Source organism: Heterocephalus glaber, unplaced genomic scaffold (assembly GCF_053883595.1).
Source record: "Heterocephalus glaber isolate CG9 unplaced genomic scaffold, H.glaber_assembly_v1.0 deba00000071, whole genome shotgun sequence".
Classification (NCBI taxonomy): Eukaryota; Metazoa; Chordata; class Mammalia; order Rodentia; family Bathyergidae; genus Heterocephalus; species Heterocephalus glaber.
In genome coordinates, this window is record NW_028258137.1 from 1,056,553 (window position 1) to 1,078,339 (window position 21,787).

At 62.1% G+C, this 21,787-nt stretch overlaps 1 long non-coding RNA gene across 1 annotated transcript in view; it reads left to right on the forward strand.

Moving 5' to 3' along the window:
- LOC110348731 (uncharacterized) overlaps positions 1–21,105 on the forward strand; it is a 37,507-nt gene extending 16,402 nt beyond the window's left edge. Inside the window, exons 2-5 of the long non-coding RNA XR_002394218.2 lie at positions 3,481–5,325; positions 5,647–7,020; positions 7,636–11,766; positions 13,749–21,105. This is a non-coding gene — a long non-coding RNA (uncharacterized LOC110348731). The remainder of the gene's footprint in view (positions 1–3,480; positions 5,326–5,646; positions 7,021–7,635; positions 11,767–13,748) is intronic.
- The last annotated feature ends 682 nt before the right edge of the window (positions 21,106–21,787 follow it).

Genomic DNA, 21,787 nt, shown 5'->3' on the forward strand with positions numbered 1-21,787 from the left:
CGGCGGCACTGTCTCCTTTAAACCTCAGCAGCGGCGGTGGGGGGAGCGCTTAACACGTGGCAGGGCTCCTACTGGGGACGCCCCGCCGCGGGCGGGGAAGGAGCTCCTGGCCTCAGCCTGAGCCCAGCACCACCGCAGCCGGCTGCCCCTCTCGCCCGGCGCCCCGGGGCAGGGCCCCGTGCCCAGGTCGCGGTGCAGGGGAGGGTCTGGCGGCCTGGGGAAGACCCAGCGGCCCCAGCCTTCCCTTCCCACCATGGCCACGCGGGGCGCAGTCTCCCCGCAGTCCGCAGTCCCTCTAGCCCAGCTCCGGGGGCGCCTCGGCCGGCAGAAGGCACAGGGCTGGGTGGGGATGCCACTGTCCCCTCCGGGCAGGACCCAGCAGCCTGGAGCCCGGTCCCCAGAGACCCGCCCCTCCCACTGCAGGGCCTGTCTGAGCGCCGGGGACAGACTCCGGGCGCAATGAATGAGCGGCTGCTGCCGCGCCCAGCCGCTCCGGCCCTGCTCCCGGCTGCACTCGCTCCGCACCTGGGCCTGGCCGGAGCCCGGCAGCTGCTGCGGCAGGGCGGGAGTCACACCGGGGCCCCTGCCTGCCAGCTGCCCCGCGCCGCCGCACTCACCTCCCGCTCCGACCCGCGCGGCTCCCCCGCCTGTGTCGTGCCGCACCGGGTCCGGGACGCAGCGCTCATCCCTGCGGGCCGGGCCGTCCGGCTGCCCGCCCGCTGGGCACCGAGCCGCCTCCGCTGCTGCTGCCTCCGCCGCGCCGCGCCTGGGGCGGGGTGGAAGGAGAGGAGCCGCCTCCACCCGGCCCAGGTCCGCGGGCTGCCGGGGCTGCCGCCAAGTCCTCTCGGCCGGCTGGGCTGCGGGCGGACGCAGGGCGGACCGTGGGTCGCTGAGCCCGCAGCTTGGGTTACACCCCTCCCCGGCTATTTTTAGTGCCGCTTTTCCTAGGTGTCGCTCCTTGGGCCCCACCCTCGCCCGGGGTCCCCATGGGACCACCCCAGCCGGCAGCAAGCGTCGAGGAGAGGCTGCTGCAGCCAGCTCTGTGCCTTCGGCCGGGGCTGCGGGCCGGCGCTTCCCATCATCCTCAGTCCCGGCCCCCAGCCCTCTGCTCCCCAGGCCAGGGGCCACACATACTTGGGTTTGGCTCAGGGAACCCTACTGAGGTCTCCAGCTGGCACCCCAAAGAAGCGCAGGTGGTACCCAGGACAATTCCTCCAAAGTGGGGCTCACATGCCTGGCGCTGGGCTTGGCAGACACTGCAGCAGGCGAACCCTCGCCCTGTGACTCCTGGCAGACCCGGGCCTGGGCCAGGGGCTCCTGAGAGGGAGATATGGGTGGGAGCCCTTCTAGAAAGGGTCCTTTCAGAGCAGCAGGCACTTGCCTCGGTTCAGTTCCACCCCCTGGGGACCCCTTTATCACGTAAACCAGGTGCCAGGCCCAGGGCTCCCCGCAAAGATGCAAGGCTCTCCAGGCCCCGTCCCAGCCTAGGGCTCTTGTGGACCACTCTGCATGACTGGATCTGCTGCCGCAGACAGGCAGGGCCTGTGTGGCTCGTGGGGAGCCTCCCTGCCAGTCATGGGAAAGGTGACTTGGCGTCCCGACTGCAGCCCGATCCCTGGGTCCTGCTGTCCCTCTCCATGGAAACAAAGCCCTTGGTTGACTGCACCTCAGGCTCCTGGTGTCCCGAGCCAGGGGTTCGCAGGCCCTGGTGGAGACTCCGGACGATGCCGTCTTTCTTATCCTTCCCGCTGGGCCTCCACTTGCTTCTCAGGAAGCCCGAGGTTTCAGTCGCACTGCTGTGTTGCACGTGCGTGTGTGCACACATGTGTGCGTGCTTTTGCAAGTGTTTGTGCATGTGACCTTGAAGCATCAGTGATGCCCTTCCTCACGCCCAGCCTGCCTGTGGGCCTAGGTGAGACCCGCCCAGCCCCAGGCCCTTGCTGCGCCTGGGCACTCATCCTCCAGCCCCGGATCGGCCCCCAGCTCCCCACCTCTCGTGGTACCTGAAGAAATGTTGGCCGCCGCTGGAGGTGCACCTGGCATCTGGTGGAGAGAGGGGACTCCACTGACCTCTCAGGACACACAGGACAGGCCCCTGGCAGAGAACCTGTGGCCCATGTGCTGGGCCTCGAGCGCGAGGCCCGGAGTCATCACTGTCCTGGGTGGTGAGGGCCCCATGGCAGCCCCGGATGTGCCTCGCTTCTTGGTCCCCAGAATGCCAGAGCTCAGACAGGGGAGATGTTTCCACCTCGCCCTGGGGAGCGTGGGTGTGGGTGTAGGGCCTAGTGGGGCAGAGTCAGGCATGGGTCCCAGGTCCAGCCAGAGCCTCGGAGTCAACTTCCCTAGGTCCAGGCCAAGCCCGGCTCTCTGCCCCTCTGCTGGCCCCCACTGCCCAGGGAGCCCCCAGAGGCTTCCTGGCCCCGGGTGAGGGGAGTGTGTGGGGCGGCCTGCCTGAGTCATTGCCCTGACTTCTGTCTGATGTCAAAATGAAACCGCACTGTCCAGGCCAGAGCAGGGCAGCGGAGCAGAAGCCTCAGCAGATTCCAGGGCCGTGGCATCACACGTGGCTCAGGTGTGACCACTGGCCTGCGAGCAGACGCAGGTGGTCAGGACCCCTTGCTGTGTTGGCAGTGAAGAGACCCCGCAGACCATCCTGGCCCAGATGTGGCCTCCTGGTGGCTCCAGTGTCCAAGGGCTCGGCCCCCATGCGCTCTCCACCTCACTTTGCAGAGAGGGAAACTGAGGCCAGAGGTGAAGGAGCCCACGATGTGGGAGACCCTGTGCAGCCAATGAGGACAGCACTGCAGCCTGTGGCCAGGGCAGGGGTCTGGGCTCAGCACTCGGGTGGGGCTGGGTGATGGGGCACTGTGTGGCAGCTGTGATGTGATCACCCTCTCCCTAGGCGGATGGCAGGGTCGCCAGGATGGGGGGCTGCTCCTGGCTGTGCATCCATGAGCCCTGGACGTGGCTTCTGGGCTCTGGGAGGAGCATGGTGGTTCTCAGAGAGGCCACGGATCAGTGCAGGCTTGGGTCTGGCTGCAGAGGGGATGCTGGCGGTCCCAGCGATGCCCTCCTCTGCTCCTGCCTGCTGGTGACCTCTGCTGAGCCCATGCCCACTCTGCTCACGCTCCCTGAGGCTGCAGTCAGGATGCCCTGGGGTGGAGGCAGTGCTGGCCTGGGGTCCTCAGAGAGGCTGTGGTCAGAGACTCAGGCCCTCTCGGCCCGGTCCCTGCTGCCCCTCAGGCATCCGGCCAGCCTGGGGCCAAAAGGCCTTTCTTTCTTGGCATCAGAAAACAAAATAAGGCTCTACAGCACAGAAAGGAAACTGTAAAATGCACCGCACACTGGCCTCCAAGGGGCCAGGGTGGGACTGGAGGGGGCTTGCCGGGGCCCGGTAGATGGGAGCAGGGAGGGAGGAGGAGGAGCAGGGAGGGGGGAGTGAGTGGCAGGGGCCCTGAGCTGTCCAAGGGTTCTTTCCAGACAGACGGTGGCCGTGCCGCTGGCCTGTGACTCAGCCACCCCGAGGGAGAGAGTTCCTGCCCCTCTTGCAAGCAGCTCTATCTGTGAGTAGAGAGGGTTGGGAGGGGCCTTCCTGTGCCTCATGGGGGATGTGGGTATCCTGTCTTGCAAGGCCCTGCAGGCTCAGCCTGTGCCCAGACCGGGCCCTGGGCTGCAGGACTGCTGGCCTTGTCTCTGGCTGTGGGCTCCTTGGCCACCCTTCCTCTTCCAGGAAGCCCTGTGCTCCCCGCGGGGCCTCTGTGGGCTGGCCTTCAGGTCCCTGCCCAGGATGGGTCCCTGCTGAACCCCGGCCCCAACCCAGCTCTGCTGCCTGTGGCCATGGGGCCTCAGTTTCCCTGGCTGCAGTGGTCGCCCGGTGGCTGTGACTCTGCCCTCCCCGGCCAGCTGCTCCTGGACTCGGCTGAAGGACCTGTGGGCTGGCTCCTTCTAATGAAAGGAAAACAGTGGAGGCACCGTAACCCAAGCCGGGCGGCCGTGAACGGGGCCTTTCATGGGTGCAGAGCGGTGGTGCCCGGGCCAGCGGGGGAGGGGACGGTGGGCTCCGCCACCAGCCTCTGTCCCCGCCCCTGCAGGCGTCCCCACACCGAGGCCGAGGCCGAGGCGGCGGGCAGAGGGCGCCGGGTGTCCTCTGCCCAGATGGCCGCTGGCCCTGCCCTTCCTGTCAGTGTGTCTCAGTCTCCGGCGGAGCTCTGGACCGGACCGGCCCTGCCCCGCCCAGTCCCTGACCCTGGCCCGCGACCAAGGCCCCGCACAGCCGCGGGACGTGCGGTTTCGACTGCTGGGGCTGTGAGGGTGGGCGCAGACAGCCAGCCCTTGTAGGCGCTTGCTGGTGAACAGGGCGCTCCCTCTGCGCCTCCTGGGCCGCCTGCCGTGAATGGCCGCAGTGTGCCGGGCTCCTGCCCAGACCCGGCCCCCGGGCAGCCCAGCATTCTTCGTGGAGGAATGTGGCAGAGTCCCCAGCCTCCCTCCCCTCCCCACAGCCTCTCCTCCTGGCACTCAAGCCAGCACTCCTGCCCTGCCACCTGCTGCCTCTGTGGGGATTCCACTCAGCTCGGCTCGCGTGTGAAGCCCCCTCCACGCGCCTCAGAGGGAAGAGACTGCCTGCCAACACAGCCTCGGACCCTGGCTGTGGTCAGCATCCCGGCGGGAGCAGGGGACAGAGGGCACTGTGCCCACCGCAGTGCCCGATGCATACGCCACTCACATGGGCAGAGAAGGAGCCCACAGAGAAGGCAGTGGGGAGGGCCAGGCACCTCCACCAAGGACCTAACTGCTCCTTGATTTGGTCCCAGCAACCCTCCCTCCCCTGCCCCACCTTCCCTCCAGCTCAGGCTACACCGAGCTGCCGCACGTTGTCATAAATGCTCCTCAATCTCCTGCACCTCACCAATGCTACATTTGACATTTCTCCTTCCTGCAAACCTTGCCATCCTAGCAAACTCCTATGCATCGTCCAAGACCCCCTTGGAAGTCACTTCCTCCTGGAAGCCTTGCAGATGTGAGTGGAGGCACACAGCCTACTGGGTCCTCTACAGGCTGAGGGCTTCCTCACATCCGTGTACCTGGCCTCGGAGAATGCCCCACGCCACCAGTGCTCCCCGCGTCCGCAATGGTCCCCACCCACCCTCATTCCTCGCCGCACATCAGGCGTGTTCCTCGCACGGGAAGCCTGTTCGCTCTTAAAGCCTGCTCGACACACACTCTGTCTGCCCCTGCGGAGACAGTGCCACATGGTGATGGCCCTGGGGACCAGGAATGCCAGCTCCAGAGGCTCGGGGACAGCTGGCCTGGGTTTCCATGTCACAGGTGAGGACACCGGCCCAGGGAGGAAGGTCCACATGGGCCACAGAGAGGGGGCAGCAGTGGCTTCATGTTCCAGTTGGGGCCAGGAGCCCAGGGCTCCCGTGCAGGCCCTTCCTGTCCACCCCCCCAGGCAGCCCAGGCACCTGTCCCCCTCTTTCTCCTGTGCCCTCACTGTCCTCTTACCCTCAGAGCTCTAGCCCCCCCCCCCCTTGTGCAGGGTGTGACAGTACCAGGGAGGGAGGTGGCCCTGTGTCTGCCGGCTTTGTGACTTGGGCCAAGTTGCATCTTCTCTTGACACCCCGGTTTTCCCCTTGGAAACTGTAGCTGACATACAGAAACCGCCTTGAGAGGTGATTGAAGAGAAGCAGTAAAGCAGAGGGCTGAGGAACACACCCGGCACAGAGCCAGCGGGAGGCCATCGTCACCGCAGCGTGCGGAGGCCGAGGCGGGGAAGGTGGTGGTGACAGTGGTGAGGAGGGTGACGGTGATGGGGCCCTAGGGTAACGTATCAACACCTCCAGGGCCCCAAGTCGAGCACAGTGAATGTGCTGGTAGCACAGAACCAAGCAAGCAAGTGTGTGCGGTGCTGGGTGACTTAAGTCTGTTCAGCAGCTGCCTAGCTGAAGCCAGCTGGGCCTGGGAGTGCCACATCTGAGCCACATGCTCCGTCTGCTTGGAGCATGCATGTGTTTTGTCCCCAGTATGACTTCCCGATGTGGCTGTGGGGGCCTGGCTCTGAGTTGGGGCTCCACAAAGCATGGCCAGGGCCTGAGCAGGTCACCTGTCCTTTCGGGGCTTCGGTTCCCTTGTCTGCCACACAAGGATGACCAGAGCTGCAAGGCTTCTGCCACGAGGCTCCTGTGAGGACTGAATGGCTGGTGTGCCAAGCCCTGGTCCTTCATCCTGTCCCGCTAAGTGGGAGAGGAAGACACCATGTGTGCACAGTCTGGTGCCACACTGTGCCTCCTTGTGGCTGAGTAACTCCTCCTCTGTTTCAGGAGAGACTGGGCTATTTCTCTGTTATGTTTATGAGATGCTGTATCAGTCAGCCACTGCTGCATAACAACAAGCCCCAAAGTTGGTGGCTAACATGGTGATGTTGGTGGGCCAGAGGGCTGTGAGCAGTTCCTTGGCTTTGGCTGGACTGGGTAACATTTGTACCCTGCTGCCGGCAGGCAACAGCATCCTCAGCGAGCTGAGGGGAGTGACCTGGCCTTGTGCCTCTCACTTCCAGCCACACCTGGTGCACCCCCGGCAGAGTTTCCAACACAGGGTGCCTGGAGCTTTCCCTACTTGGCTCACACCTACCCTTGCCCATGGCTGGATCTGGATGAGGGGTGGAGACTCGGCTCTTGCAGGGAGGAGCCCCAGAGTCCTGTCGCAGGGGAGCCTGGTGCAGGGTGGGAGGAGTTTGTGCTGCAGGGCTGGGAGTTCGGGGGTCACGATGAAGCTACCATGACCCCCTGAGGGTCTTGGGTTCTTGAAGCCTCAGTCTGCTGATCTGTTGAATGGGGACAAAGAAAGCTTTCCTCCATGAGTAGCGGCTCGCTGAGGCAGGAGGGTCTGGCGTGTGGTCCAGCCAGAGCTCCCTGTTGCTGGTGACTGGATTGCCAACTTGCCCAGGCGTGTGGTGGTCTGCCGCAGGCAGAGGGGCAGTAACGCTCAGCCAGCCTGGGCCCAGCCAGCGGTCGCTGTCAGGTGAGTGCTGGGGCGAGGGCCCAGGGTACTGTATGGCTGTCCTCGGGGGCTGACAGAGGAGCTGGGCCTCCACTGGGCAAGGCATGAGCAGGGCTTCGCGGGGCTTCCAGACGCCCATGACACACAGGGAGTCTCTGTTGCGGGGGCTCCAGGCCCGACACGGGGCATCATGCAGAGCTGGCACCTGCCCAGGTGATGGCTTTTGCAAAGCAGGGACTGGATACCTCATGTGTGTGGACGTGTGTGGTGGGAGCTGCCCCAAGCAGAGCCAGGAGTCCAAGGACACCCGGAGGACACTGGGCACTTGGCGTCCCAGCAAGCTCGGCAGGGTGGGCACCAAGAGCAGCCTCAGGTGCATGGGCTCTGCAGAGCCCCGGGCGGCAGAGAGATGGGCTTGCGGAGTGCCCAGGCCTGGGTCACAGCCTCTGGTCTGCAGCGACTAGAACCTCAGAGACCTGAGGTTGGGGACAGTGAGCTCCCAAGCCCAGTCCTTGGTGATCACACTCACAGCTTGGCGATCCTGGGCAAGGGCGGGACAGGTCAGGGTCGAGGGCGGGGCTCTCACGTGCCCTGTGGATGCTGACTGCTCTGGGTTTGTTTTCTTTTTTTTTTTAGTACCGGGGATTGAACTCAGGACCTTATGTTTGCAAGGCAGGCACGGTGCCACTGAGCTAAATCCCAGGCCCTGACCACTCTAGATGTGGGTGACCTTGGGCAAGACCCTTAGCTCTCCCTCAAGGGACATGCTGCTGCCACACAGGCAGTCCGAGAGCACAGAGCCTGCCCTGCAGACGTGGGCACAGTTCTGGGACCTGGCGGAGGAAAGGCAGTGTCGTGCTGACCCCCTGGGGGCGACCCGCCTTGTCGCTGTCCAGAAGAAAGTACACACTGAGGAGGACCGATCCTCAGGGCAAAGCGGGAGGCCGGCCTGGATGGTGGTCGAGTCTGCACGGAGGCGCACGTGGCTGTGGCCCGAGTTAGTGGCCGCCTGCCCGCCTGCCCGCCTGCCAAGTGTATTTTGAACTCTGCTGAATTCTCTTGCTTCTCATCTGCGCTTGTGAGAGATCATGATTTAATTCATCGTTTTGCACACGGAAAAAATGTGCAGCGTGCTTTCAATGTCTCCCAACTGTGTTAGTTATTAAGTGGTGACTCAGGCCGAGGGGTGGACAAGGAGGCAGAGGGAGGCAGGCGATGAGGACATGGAGTCCACTGGAGCGGATGGGGCGGAGCACAGCACCTTCCCCCTCAGGTTTACCCTCACCCCACGGGCTGTGGAGGGCGGAACCTTGCGGGACACTTTCCTGGGCCCAGAGGGAAACTGAAGCACGCCCAGGAGGGGGTTCTGTGGTCCCCCTGTGCACAGCGAGTCGGGTCAGGTCGAGGTCCCTGGTGCTGTTTAGCCCTAGCAGGGACCTCTTACCTCGCTGCCCGAGTAGCCACTCTGTGCCCATGGTACTGCCTGCCTGTCACAGTGTGTGGCCTGGGGCAGCAAGGACAGAGGCGGCACTGTGGGGGCCAGTGGAGCAGCAGAAGCCTTCATGGGGTCCACCCAAGCAGGTGGCCGCCCGGGCCGAGCAGGATCACGGCAGGCTGAGTGTGTGTCCTGTGCTGCCAGATCACTCACAGCTCAGATCTTTGCAGAGCAAACCTTCCCACCACGCCAGCCTTGCCAGGTCCAGCATCCTCTGCTCCACCCCAAGCCTCCTGCTAGCTGCCCTTTGCTGCGGGTGGCCCAGGACAGGGACCCACCTGGTCTTGGAGTGTGCAGCGATGCCCGTGGGAGGGACCATGTCTCTGTCCACTCCGTGCGGCTGACATGGGCGCTGCCTGCTCCAGGCCATCTTGGCAGTGCAGCCCTGGGTGCTCGGACTCTCAGCCCTCCGGAGCTTTCATGCAGATGTCCCCTATGTCTGGGAGCCCGCTGTCTCCACAGGGCACGTGAGTGCACCCACACTTGGTGTGCCTGTGCTCCCCTCGCTTTGTAGTTCTCCGTTTTCCGTCCTGGATTGTGTGGCAGGAGCCGCACTTGTTCTGATTCAGGCAGCGCTGCTGTCTGGTGATGTTGAGTGCTCACCCGGGGCTGGCGCGGGGCCCACCTAGCCAAGGTGACATCCATCTTTCTCTTGCTCCCTGTGGACTTCCTAGGCACCAGTCTTCCGTGGCAAAACACCTGGCCGTGTCCTCTTCAACTGTGTGGCTCAGGGTCTTTGTTTCTTTTGCTCCCTCCCCAGTGTTGGATCTCGGAAACGCTGGCAGGTGGGGAGCTTGGGATGGGTGCCCACGAGTCCTCAGCCCCTGTGTGGCAGACATCGGTCCACGTGGCTCCAAATGCTTCACCGTGCACACCGTGAAGTGGAGGCCAACAAGGAGAGGCCACTTCTGTCTTGATTCTGGAGTTTCTCTTCATGTGGAATGAAGTGCACCAATCTGAAGCCTCTGTCGGCCACCACCAACAAGAACCAACAAACACACCAAACCTGTCACGACGCAGAAGGGCCTGTCCCCAGGCCCCTTACCAGGCCATCTGTGTCCCGCCTGTGGCCCAGAAGCACATGCTGTGAGGTCCTGTTTATAAAACATCAAAAACAGGCAGAGTCGCCTGAGGTGGGAAAGTAGGAAACCGAGGCACAGAGCCTCGTGTGGCCCATGGTGTGGGGGCGCTGGCTTCTTGTCCTGCTCTCACTGGGGTGCATGTATTTTCCTGCGTGATGACTGTTTGTTCAAACCTCTTCCTCCCCAAAAGACATCTGCTGTGGTTCTTCGTGCACCCTGGATGCCCACCCTTTGTCAAAACAACTTCAGAGCCAGGTGTGGTGGTGCATGCCTGTAATCTCAGCACTCAGGAGGCTGAGGCAGGAGGATCACTTTGAGTTCGAGGCCAGCCTGGGCTACACAGTGAATTCAAGGGTAGCTTGAATTATATAGTGAGACCCTGGGCTGGGGATTTAGTTCAGTGGTTTCATCGCCTGCTGCGCAAGCGCAAGGACCCGAGTTTGATCCCCGGTAAAAAAAAAAAAAGAAGCATAGTGAGACCCTGGGTCAAAAAGCCAAACCAAACCAAAACAACAACCGAAATGACTTCAGAAGCATCCCTTTTTTACTGTACCGAAGTCTAATTTATAAATACTTTTCTTATTCTTTTTATGTGCTAAGGGACTTTGTCCCTAAATGGTGACAATTTTTATCTTGATTTCTTCTAGCACGTGGCTGTGGTCCAGCCTGCATTTACCCTGGGGTGTGTGGACACCAGTGATGCTGTTGCCGGTGCCACTGGTCGAAGAGTTGTTCCACTGGGTGCTTTGGCACTTTTGCTGAGAAGCAAGTGACCATGTGGGAGGGAGTCTGTCCCCGAGTGCTCATCCCACCCCACAGGTCTGTTTGCTGACTGTACGTTGGGAGTCTGCAGCCACTGCTGGGATCAGGATGTCCCCCAAGGGCCGCATGTCAAAGGCTTGGCCCACAGCTCAGCAATGTGGGGCCTCATGGGAGGCCTGGGGTCATGGGGCTGCCCTTGCCCATGACAGTGGAGCCCAGCCCCTTCTTCCTTCTCTCTCTCTCTCTCTCTCTCTCTCTCTCTTCCTCACCATGAGGTGACCAGTTTTAGTCCATCACAGATGCCCTCATCATCCCCAGAGCCCCAAAGCAATGGTTCCACCTGGCCATGGACTGCCTTCTTCAAAACTGTGAGCCAGAATAAGCCTTCACCCTTTATAAGCTTTGGGACTTCAGCAGATGTGCGTGTTAAACAGGTAAGGGCTTTTTGAAATCAGCACAGCAACTAGGGAAAAGAAGGCTGTAGTATGAGCATCCTCCGTGCCGAGCCCCAGGTCGAAGTGACCACCGCTGTACACAGGCACCATGCGCCCCGGGGGGCACCTTGATGGGCTGAGACGCGGCTGGTGGCCCAGCTGTCGTGGGCTCTGGCTGGGGGCTCGTGGCCTGATCTGGAATCCTGTACAGTGCAATGAATGGACTAATTTCAAATAGATGTATTTATTAAAAGATGGAACCGGAGCACCCCGAGTGGCCTCCATGCTGGTGAGCAAGGAGCCGGACCAGGCCAACGTGGCTCCGGGGTAAAAAGACTGCCATTCTATCCCCACGCCAGGAGTCGCAGCAGCCCCGTGTGCCCGCAGATGGAAGCGTCCCTCCAGCTGGATCCCTGGCGCGCGTCCTCCCTCCAAATTATGGGAGAGGAAACTCAATATTATTTTAGGACTGGCCTCTGCATAATTGGAGAGCAGAGAAGAATCTGCCGCTTATATTACACAGAACTGACCCACCGCTGTCCTCTGCCATAGCCGTGCTCGCGGAGGGACCTGAGCCGCCAGCTAGGCCTTTCTGGACAGTCACAGCCCCACCCCACGCCCAGGAGGAGGGAGGAGGACCTCAAAACGGTCCGGTGGCCGCCCGTGGGGGAGGCGGAGCCCCTCTGCAGGAGGGCGTGGCCTCCTTCCCCAGAGAGCCTTGTCATTGGCTGGGAGTAGCCTGGGGATGTGGTGGGCGTGGCCCAGGTGTGGCCTTGGCACTGTGCTCCTCCGCCTCCTTCAGGAGGTCTGAAACCAGGTCTGCCGGGCGGGGCGGCTGCATCCAGGGCTCTAGAGCAGGGAGGGTGGCAGTGACCCGCAGGGGACTCCACTGGCCCCTCCCCACCTGCGAACAGACCTGGCCTACCTGCCTGGACGCACAGGGTCCCAGCCAAGCCCGAAAATGAGCACAGAGACCGAAGACCTGCAGCGGAAGGTAGCTCCTTGCTCCTTCCCGGGGAGTCGTTGGCGGGTGGGGGACAGGGCTCTGCCTCCCGCTCCCACTTCTGGGGAGGCAGCCAAGTTGTGTGTGGGGGGATTGAGGCTAGCCATTGCTGTGTGACCTTGGGCAAGTCACCTTGCTTCTCTGGGCCCAGTGGTAATGTCACAGTCAGGTTCACAGAGGCCTCGGGTGTGGACCTGAGCCTGGGTGCACTTCTCCTGCTTTGCAGGCTCAGCCCAGGGTTTCCGGTCAGGGACTGGACGTCCCCCTGGGGTGGGGATGAAACGCGTCTGCACAGTGCGGGGGGGGGGGCTGGGCTCAGGGTGGTGACAGCTGGCCCTAACCCTGGTGGGGTCAAAGCTCTGTAACGTTTGGACCTCGAAACCTGCACCGGGTCACCCTTCCCCAAGGCACAGCCAGGCATTTTGGTCGGCGAGCAGGGGCAGGAGAGCCAGGTCATGGTGACCCGGATGCCCTCACACCCGGGCCACCCCGGCCGGAGCAGCCGGGGCGGTGCAGAGGCTGGAGCCGAGTGGGGCACTGAGAACAGCCACGCCCCCTCCTGGCAGCACAGCACACGGGGGTTCCAGACGCTTCTGCAGAAGCTCCTCTGGGTTGTGCAGCTCTCAGCAGGAGAGCTGGGACCCACCCTGTCCGCCTCCCTCTGTGCCTCCTGCCCATCTCCGGGAGCTGGACATACACAGGTGTGCACTGGGACCCGTGCTCATGCTTTAGGAGAAGCAGCCCCTCCCGGACCAGGCTGAGCCTCTGGGTCCCGCCCGCACCTTCCACATCCCATGGGTGGGGTGCAGCTGCTCGTCTCCAGGGGAGAAGCCCCCAGGGTACAGGGTGGCGCAGGGAGACAGGGCTGGGATCTGACCTCTGATCTGCGGCTCCCCCGGGGTGGGGTGAGTCCTCAGAGCTCCCGCCCGGCACAGCGCTGGGCTGGGGAGTGGTTGGGCTGGCTTTGTGGGGACACACAGGACACAAGGAGGACTGGGGGCCCGGGCTGACTTGTAGCCGGGGGAGGATGAGCATGGGACCACGCTTTGAGACCCTGCGCGCCTCGGCTCTTCCCCTTCAGTGCGGGACCCACAGTCTGGGTGCTGTGCTGTCCCTGTGGCCCTGGGTCAGCCAGATGCACTGATCATCGAGGCAGCTCTGGGAGCCACCTGGTGGGGTCAGAGTGCGAGTTTGCAGCTGGATCCCTGGCTTCCCCCAGGGTCTGGGGACGCCATCCACTCCTGACACTCCTGCCCGGGGTTGTGACCCGGCTGCCCTGAGCAATGCCCTGAGTCCTGGGCCCCCATCCTCAGCAGCCCACCCGGCCACAGGGGGCGATGCCACACTTGGGGTCAGTGGCAGGGGCTGTGCTGGGCCGGGGTCTGAGGCACCCATCGCTTCCTGTTTCCCAGGTCAGGACACACTCTCTAGAGCCAGGGCTCCGGAGGCTGCGGGCGGTGAGACAGGGAGCCAAGCCTGCCCGCTGCGTCTCTGCTCCAGCCCCATCGCGCCAGCCTGGACTCAGGGAGCTGTGGGGCTGTGGCAGCCGCGGGCCCACGTTGGCCCGTCTGTATCTGTGTGGGTGTCCTCCCTGTGTCTTGGCTCGCAGCCTTCGGTGGACAAGAGCTCAGGAGCTGTCTCACTGGGGGCCCTGGGCCCTGGGGGCCGGAGTGGAGAAGGTCTGGGGGCTGCTGCGAGCCTGGGGGCCCTTGTCCGTCTCTCCATGACTGTGAAGTCAGTCCTGTGCTCCTCACCTCTGCACTCAGGGAAACTGAGGCCAGTGTGCAAGGAGCTCACGCGCAGCCTGGCCACTAGGTGAGCAGCAAGCTGCGGCGCTGGTCCACCCTGTGGTGCATGCCACCGCTGGAGTTTGTGCACCTCGTGTGGCACGGGTGTCAGGCCTGTGCGCCTCCTTCCCATGGTCCCAGCTGCAGCCTCCTGCACTAAAACTATTTCGTGTGGTTGCTCCTAAGGTCAGTGTGAGCCCCATCTGTGAGACACACGCGCAGAGCCACGCAGCCGCTGCCTCCACGTGGCCACGGGGTTTTCTTCAATCACCCAGAATGGAAGGCTGTGCCCATTCAGTGGCCACTCCTCGCTTGTCCCTGACCCTGCAACCGCCCTTCTGCCCCAGCTCTGGAGCCGCCTGTCCTGGAGACGCATTGCAGAACACGTGGCTTCTCTCATCTGCTCTGGGTCCTCCAGGCCCACTGTGTCACAGCGTGGCCAGCGCTCCATGGAACAAAGCTCTGTTGTCACACACTGAGCCACCAGATGCACACTCGGTGTAGATCCATGGTTCATCAGATGACCTGATTCTGAAACCCACTGTGGCTGTCTGTGACAGGGGAGAGGGGACAGATGCTGGCCTCGTATATGGTGACTTGGTGTCGCTGCCACCTCTGACCCTTCCCGGGAAAAGCCAGGACATCACAGGCCCCTCTGGCCCGACTCTAGCCTGTCTCCAGCTCCTGGGTTTGAGGCCTTTCTGAGGCTGCTGTTGTGATCTGAATTTTGTCAACAACACTGCAAGGGTCCAAGAGGAGCCAAGTGGAGCCGGAGGGCAGAGAGAGGTCTCAGAAAGTTCCTGCATGCAGCGTCCCCTTTCCCGGGTGGCTGGGGATGCTGCAACCTGAGGCTGGCAGTGGACCCCACCTGATGGCCATGTGGGCCGAGGACAGAGGTGGCAACAGGCCTTCCACACTGGTCACCCCTCCCCTGAGCTCCTGGCCTCACAGAACCCCCGACCCTCATCTGCTGATGACATCTAGAAGCCACGCCGGGCAAGGTCATGATGCCGGCCCAAGGTCACAGCTGTGCCAGGTGTGTGAGGGGCCAGGGCGCAGCGAGTTGCTCCCACATGGACTCGCACACAGGCCGCTGTCCTGGCTCCAGGTAGTCCCGGTCACTCAGGGCCTGTTGCCATGCAAGCTGAAGCAGGCTGGTTCCTCTGAGGCTCTGGGCCCTTTCTGGCTTCCAGCAGCTGCCGCAACCCTAGGCTGCGCCCTCCATCTTCAGAGCCTGTGCCCAGCGCCTGGGATGCCACGTGTCCCTGCACCTCCCGTGGATCCAGGGGTCCTCTCGGCGTGGAGGACCTTGGTGAGGACTGTGCGTGCCTGGATGGTCCCCACCTCATGATCCATGCCTTTGCATGGATGCAGACAGAGCCGCTGCTCCTGGGATGAGGGCGCAGGTGTCTGTGGGGCCGTCATTCTACTGACCACAGGCTGCCCAGCCTCCCCGCTTGTTAGGTCCTGGCGGCCTCATGGACGGGGAAACTGAGGCCCATGGTGGAAAGGTGACCCTCTCAGGCACCCGTAGCCATCAGGGAGGAGTGCCTGGTCTTCCCAGGCCTGGCTGAGGGCGGCAGGCATTGCCAGGTAGCACCCAGGCCCTGATTTGGGACATGGCCTGTATGGGGCTGAGATCGGGCCCTGTCCAGGTCCTTGCATGGCTGGAGCTGTACAGATCGTGCCACAGGGCAGTGTCAGGGGGCAACAGGGTGGGAGAGGGGTCGTGGCAGGAGGGTCCAGGTGGGAGGCCACCATCAGCCGTGGCATCTCTGAGGCCAGGTGTGGGGGAGCTGCGCCTCCTTCACCTGTGGAAACTTGGGCAGCTCTGGGTGCGGGTGGAGGGGACATTCACATGTGGAGTTTGCCCCCCGAGGCTGTGCAGAGCTCACCTGCTGACCTCAGGCCACACTGGGGTCCCCTCAAGGGGTGTGTGTGGTGTGTACTGTGCGATGTGTGCAGCACGTGTGTGTGTATGTGTAGCAGGTGTGGAGTGCACTGTGTAGGTGTGCACGTAGGCAGGGTGCATATGTGTGTGCATGTGTGAGGTGTGGTGTTGCCACGCGTGGTGCACACCTGCTCTGTGTGTACTGTGCACACGTGTGTGGGCTGTCAGCTGCTGCGTGGGGAGCTCGGCCGTGGCCTCTGCACAGCCCCATCTGTCCACCGTCGTCTGGCCTTGTCCCATCTCTGTCGGTGGCGGGTGCTGCTTGCTGGCTCCGGGTCTCTGGGCCCGAGCTCCTGGCCAGCGCGGGATGTGTAGCTGCTCACGCCCTTTTTCCACATGGCTGGGACCCTCGGCCTCCTGGCACAGTGGTGTGGTCTGCAGACCTTTCCAAGTGAAGCAATGGAAATGGATCAGAGGCTGTGCTTGCCTGGGCCCCGTGCCTGGGGTGGGGGCTGACACCCTGGGCTGTTCTCTGGCTTGGCAGGGTCCTGGGGCTAGGACAGAGACCTTTGTACACACACAAAACACACATGATCATGCTGGTGTTGGACACATGTGAAACACACATGCACATGTGGCGATGCTGGGGCCGCTGGGGCCTGATGTGACCTTCCCCAGGCAGTGGCAGGAGAGCTGGGGTCCCGGGGGGTGGCACAGCCTAGGGAGGTTCCCCGGATCCACGCCAGGTCCTGGACCCCAAACTGCACCATCACGAGGCCCTGATGGCTGCCCCACCTGGGATCCCTGAGGTGCTGGGGTCCCGGGAGGTGGGCAGGCAGCCCAGGGGTTAGCCCTGCCCACAGCTCAGCTGGACTTCTGCCTGCAGATGGGGAGAAAACACATTCCTGCCGCTCTGAGTCCCTTTGTCCGGGCAGCCCGAGGAAGCGCACAGAGATGGGGGACAGGAAGACGTGCTCAGCTTCCCTGGGACGCAGAAACACTCAGGGGCACCGCGGTCATGCTTCCGGCCTGCCTGGCTCCTGCAGGCTGTCCAGCTGGCAACGGGAAGGGTGGACGGCAGGGAGGACTGCTGGCAGGGTGCAGAGTGCAGACAGGCCCGTGTCGCCCAGCGGGGCACTGGAAGGGCCTGTGCCCTGTCCAGCCCGAGGGCCTTACGGGGGCTCCTTTCTCCTGCTTGCTGCCCCGTGAACTCCCGCAGGGCAGGCTGTGGTTCTGGGGACCAGGCAAGTCCTGGTCTGGAGCTGTGGTGGTGGCGGCATGCATGGTGTTGGCTGCCCACCTTGCCCTTTCTTCTGCAGCAGGGGCACAGCCCGTTCTGGGCTCAAAGGACTGTGAGCCTGGCAGCCACCGAGAGGGCTCTGACCCGAGAGGTGCCTGTGCTCTAGAGGCCATGGGCACGAGGGTCCCTCCCCTCCCGGCCCCTGAAACTTGCCCCAGAGGCTGGCGCTGCCCTGGCCCAGCCCCTCGGCAGGCGTCCCCTTCCCTAAGGAAGCCAGAGCACAGGGCTGCGGTGGAGCCAGGAACTCCTGTCCCCAGAGACGTCTGCCAGGCACCGCTGAAGAAAGAGTAGAAACGGAATAAAAATTCTTCTTTAATGTTCTCGGCTGCTAAGTTCAGCACTTTAGCCAGAAATCCGAGCGAGTGCTTTCAGGAAGCTGCTCCAAAACCCCGCCCCTCATGCTGCAGCCTGGGCCAAGAATAATGGGAACAGATGCGCCATTTTCCTGTGCAGCCTCCAGGGCCTCGGCCAGGTCGCTAGAGGATATGGGAGCGGGCACAGCGGGACAGGGTGAATGGGCGGGCAGGAACAAGGGCCAGGACAGGGGAGGTGTCGTGGGTCACCTGGGCGGTCTGCGGGCGGGGTGTCCTCTGAGAGGCCAGCCACATCTACCGCCCAGGACCTTGCTGGCCAGCGTGCGGGAGAGGGAAGAGGCTGTGCGGTGGCGGGGTCTGGCACGTTCCCTGAGCATTGCATGGAGCATGGAAATGCCTTGATTGGGCCCAGGTGGCAGGAGCAGCCTGCCTGGAACTCAGCTCCAGGTGGGGCCTGAGGCTGGGAGGGCCGTGATGGGCCCATGTCACACGCAAATGGCCCTGGGCCGCAGTTGTTCCCTCTCTCAGCCCCACCCATCCCACCCAGGTGCCTGGGGCCCCGGACCACCTGAGCCTGAGCAGAACACTTGGCAGCTGTCTTCCCCTGAATCCTCCAGGAGAGGAGCAGGCCCCGGGCAGCTTTGGGACCAGGCCCGAGAGTCAGTGGGACACAGCTGGTGTGAGCCCATGGTGTGATCCCACAGGTGTGAGCCACTGGTGTGAGCCCAAGGCCTGCAGCCGGCTCAGCTGAGCATGGACCAGAGCAGACCCAGTCCAGCTCAGCAGGGCGAGAAACACATTTATCCCCGTGTAGCCTGAGCCAGGTGGCTACTTATTACAAAGCAGTAGCTGACTAATGCAGCTCAAACTCCAGTACGGACTTTCCTCCTTTAACAATCTACTTGTTTAACGACTGTTTGGACTTCTCATCCTTTTTTTTTTTTGGTACTGTTCTATACATCTTGTTTACAGAGCCTCAGTGTGTTTCTTTGTACAGTTCGCCTTGTTTGTATGTTACTGTGATTTTTGCTGATTGTACTGCACAGCGCACAGTACTGTAGTTCTATGTTCTGTTGTTTGTTACAGTACTACATCTAAGAGTTATGCAAATAAAAGCAAAGTCATCCAGCTGCAGTTTCCTTTGAGCATTTCTTTGTTCTCAGTATTGTAATGTACGCGCTTCATACAAGTCCTCACTGAGTGACCAATGCACTAAATGAGGTGGGTGGTTGACTGAGGAGGTCCGTAAAGTTGGAGGAAGGAAGGAGGGGCTGGGGAGGAGAGGGCAGGTGGACTCTGCGGAGGCCTTCTGTGTCCTCCCGCCCACCGGCAGGCCTGAGTGTGCAGTGCCGAAACTGTAGTGCTGTTTGCTCCGATAGCTGCACACACTTAATGCCTTTCCGTGGTAACAGCCCTTCCCTGGCGCTGTGGCTGAAGCTGTGACAGTTTGAGATGCGACAGCAGATGGAGCACAGACTCCTTCCTCCTCCTTCACTTTTCCGGGGGGTTTGTTCTGACCCCAGATCTTAAGGACCTTGGCATTCAACTTTGTTCTTTCCCTACAAGTTGAGAAATATTGCCTCTTCACTGAAAGGCAGCAAGTTCTGGTTTCCCTGCGGCAAATCTGATCACTGGGATCACTGCTCTTGCACCTTGGGGCTCTGCGGTGAGGTGAGGGTCAGTGGACACAGCCCAAGGTACTGTGACTGTGGACCTGGAACCTGAGGGACGGATGACAGGCAGTGAGTGCAGTGTGGGCCCCAGGTGGAGGGGACACTACCAAGCCCTGTGGCTCTTAAACTCTTGACTTCAGAGCAGGGCCCCATTTACAGAAAAGTGGCAGAGATGGCATGAGGGCTCCCACATAGCCCCATCAGCGGCCCCATTGCTGGCATCCTGTGTCTTCTCTTGGATCAGTAGTGGTGCAGGACCATCGCAGAGGTGTCCTCATGGAGGCCCATGGAGGAGAACAGCCCCGTCTGGAGCCAATTCCCACTGTGCTGGCTGCTGGATGGCGGGGATGAGAGGACCCGAGGCTCTGTCCAGGTCCAGTGGCGGGAGCTGATGGATTAATGATGTCTGCCTTGGGCAGCATGGAGGGTACTGTGAGGCTGTCTTAGTTACTTCCTTGTTTGTTGGTTTGTTTTTGTGGTACTGGGGACTGAACTCAGGACCTTGCACTTGCTAAGCAGGCACTGTGCCACTGAGCTACATCCCCGGCCCAGTTACTTCCTTGTTGCTGGGACAAAATACTCACAAATTAAAGGAGGAAATGTTTATTTCAGTTCAGAATCTGTAGAGGTTTCAGTCCATAGTTGGCTGGCTCCAAGGTGGGGCAGCATGGCAGAGGGGCTGGCAGGGGAGAAACAGTCCTTGGCAGGGTAGGCAGGAAGAAATGAGCCTTCCTTTCCCTTTTCTTCCATTCAGGCTCCAAGCCTATTTGTTGAGGCCACCCACACCCAGGGAGGGGCTTCCCATTATCCACATCCAGAACTATGCTAAACCAATCAATGGTTTTAGTTATCACACATCCATAATTCAGTATCTTACACCCTCGATCAGTGGTGGCAAAGCTATGGCATGTGTGCCACAGCAGGCTGTTTGTATCACTGAAAGCTCCATCACTGTGCTTTTGAAGACAAAAGATGTTAATGTATGAATTGTTTTTTCTAGACTAAAACTTCAGTTTCCAGGTTTAATTGCAGTGTTGGCACTGTAATAAGTAAGTGGGTTTTGTGCTGCAGCTTGGGGAGTGGTCTCTAAAAGGTTCACCATCACTGCCCTAGATCCAGCCACCTACAAAAGCCCCAGCTGTGAGCACATGAGGCTTCGGGGGACATCTAGACACTAGCTGTAACAGTGGCATTGAGGGCTCTGGCAGGACATTTGGCCCTGGGGTCTCTCCAGCTCAAAGGAGACTGAAGCTTCTGTCCCAGGCCTGACTCCTTGCTGAGCGCCCCAGGGATTCTGAGCCCGTCTCTGAGCCTGTGGGACAGACAGCCTCATCTACCCGGAGCACCGAATGCTCTTCCCAGAGGGCCATGAGAGTGCCCCCCACCACCTGGTTGTCCTGCCCCACCACGGAGCTACGCATCCGGAGGACAAGGGATGTGGAAGGAAGTTGGGGGATGGCGTGGGGGGAGGCGGCCGGTGCTGCGAAGGCCTGGCGTGTGGCCCAGACTCAGCCCCGATGGGGCCAGACTGACAGGCCCGCGCCCTCCACTGCCTCCGTCTAAGTGTATTGGGAAGAAAATATTTTCCTCCTTAAATGCATTAACCTCCTAAGCCTTGGGCTCACCATTCTTTCCTCTGTTCATGGTGCAAAAAACAGAAGTGAAATCCTGCTTTATGGTGCTTTTTCAGCTGACTCTTTCCCTGGGTCTCCTGGCTCCCCCTGCTACTGAGGACTGGGGCACGGGGCTGAGGTGGCTGGGGCACCCTGCTCTGCTCCGTGCTGTGCCCGGGGCCACGGGCTTGCATGGCCATCCACTCTCAGGCCAGAGAGGGTGCCCTCGGCAGCAATGTGGGGACTTCCAGAGATCAGGGCCTGAGGAACACAGGTGGCTGCTGCCAGGCCCGGGCCCCACGGCAGGGCTCATAGCTGCCCTCTCTGCCAGCCTTGCCTGGAGCTGGGTGCTGGCTCCCCTGCCCTGGGCTCCCCAACAGGGAGGTGGTAATGCAGGTCCTGCAGCTGAGTCCAGGTCACGAAGGGCTCGTGTTTGCCACGGTGCACAGCCTCCTGCCCCGGCCCTGCCTGGGGCCTTGTGGTTGGGGCAGGCCTGGGCAGGGATCCGACAAGACCCCGGGGTGGGGGATGTGTGGAGGGCAGCCCCGGCTCCTGTGTCCTGTGTGTCCAGTGGGCAGTAGGGTCCTCAGCAAGGTCCCCCACACCCTGCTGGGCATCCCCGTCCTGTGCTCCTCAGGAGGGGGCTGGACAGTGGGCCAGGGGTCATCAGGACCCCAGGTCACTGCGCAAGCCCTGCCAGTTGAGAACAGCGTCACGTCTTTAAAGGATCATAAAAGAAACCTCAAAAAGAAGACTCCATGACAGACCACTGATAGCGCTGAAGCCCTGGCCTGCTCTCAGGCGTCCTCCCGCAGGCCCCATCGCCCTGCCGGGCCTCTGCGGCTCTGTCCCCGCCTCTGTTCCCATGGGACCCGCCACACGCATCCACCTGTGCAGAGCTCCCAGCCTTCGAGCTGAGTAGCCCGGAGCCCTGTCCTCCCCTGGCCTCGGTTTCTCTGTGGGCTCGGGAGTGGGCTGGACTCCACTCTCCTGGGCCTTCTCTCCCCATGCCAGCATTCCAGCCCTGGTGAGGCTTCGTGGCCGCCCAGGGCCTGACAGGTGCCATCTGGTCCCCACGGGGCTTGGCCTGCTTGGCTGTGACGCCCACTCCGGCCCTCACTGTTCAGGACCCGGGGTCTGCGGGAGCAGATTGTGATGAGCACTATGCCCACGCCCACCCGCAGCGCCCTGTGGGGCAGGCCCTGGGCTCAGTCCTGCGTTTTTTCTTCTTACAGAACCTGCTCTGGTCTTGGGGGGCGGCCCTGCCACATCCCCAGGCTCCTCCTCACCTGACCCCTGCCACCCGCAACCATTCAGCCTCCTGCTCTGTCGGGGCTGATGGCTGCCCATGAGCCCCCCGGGCACATGCCTCCTCCCCACCCGTGGGCCCTGGTGGCACCGGTATCTCTTGGTGGGGGCAGATGCTGAGTGGGT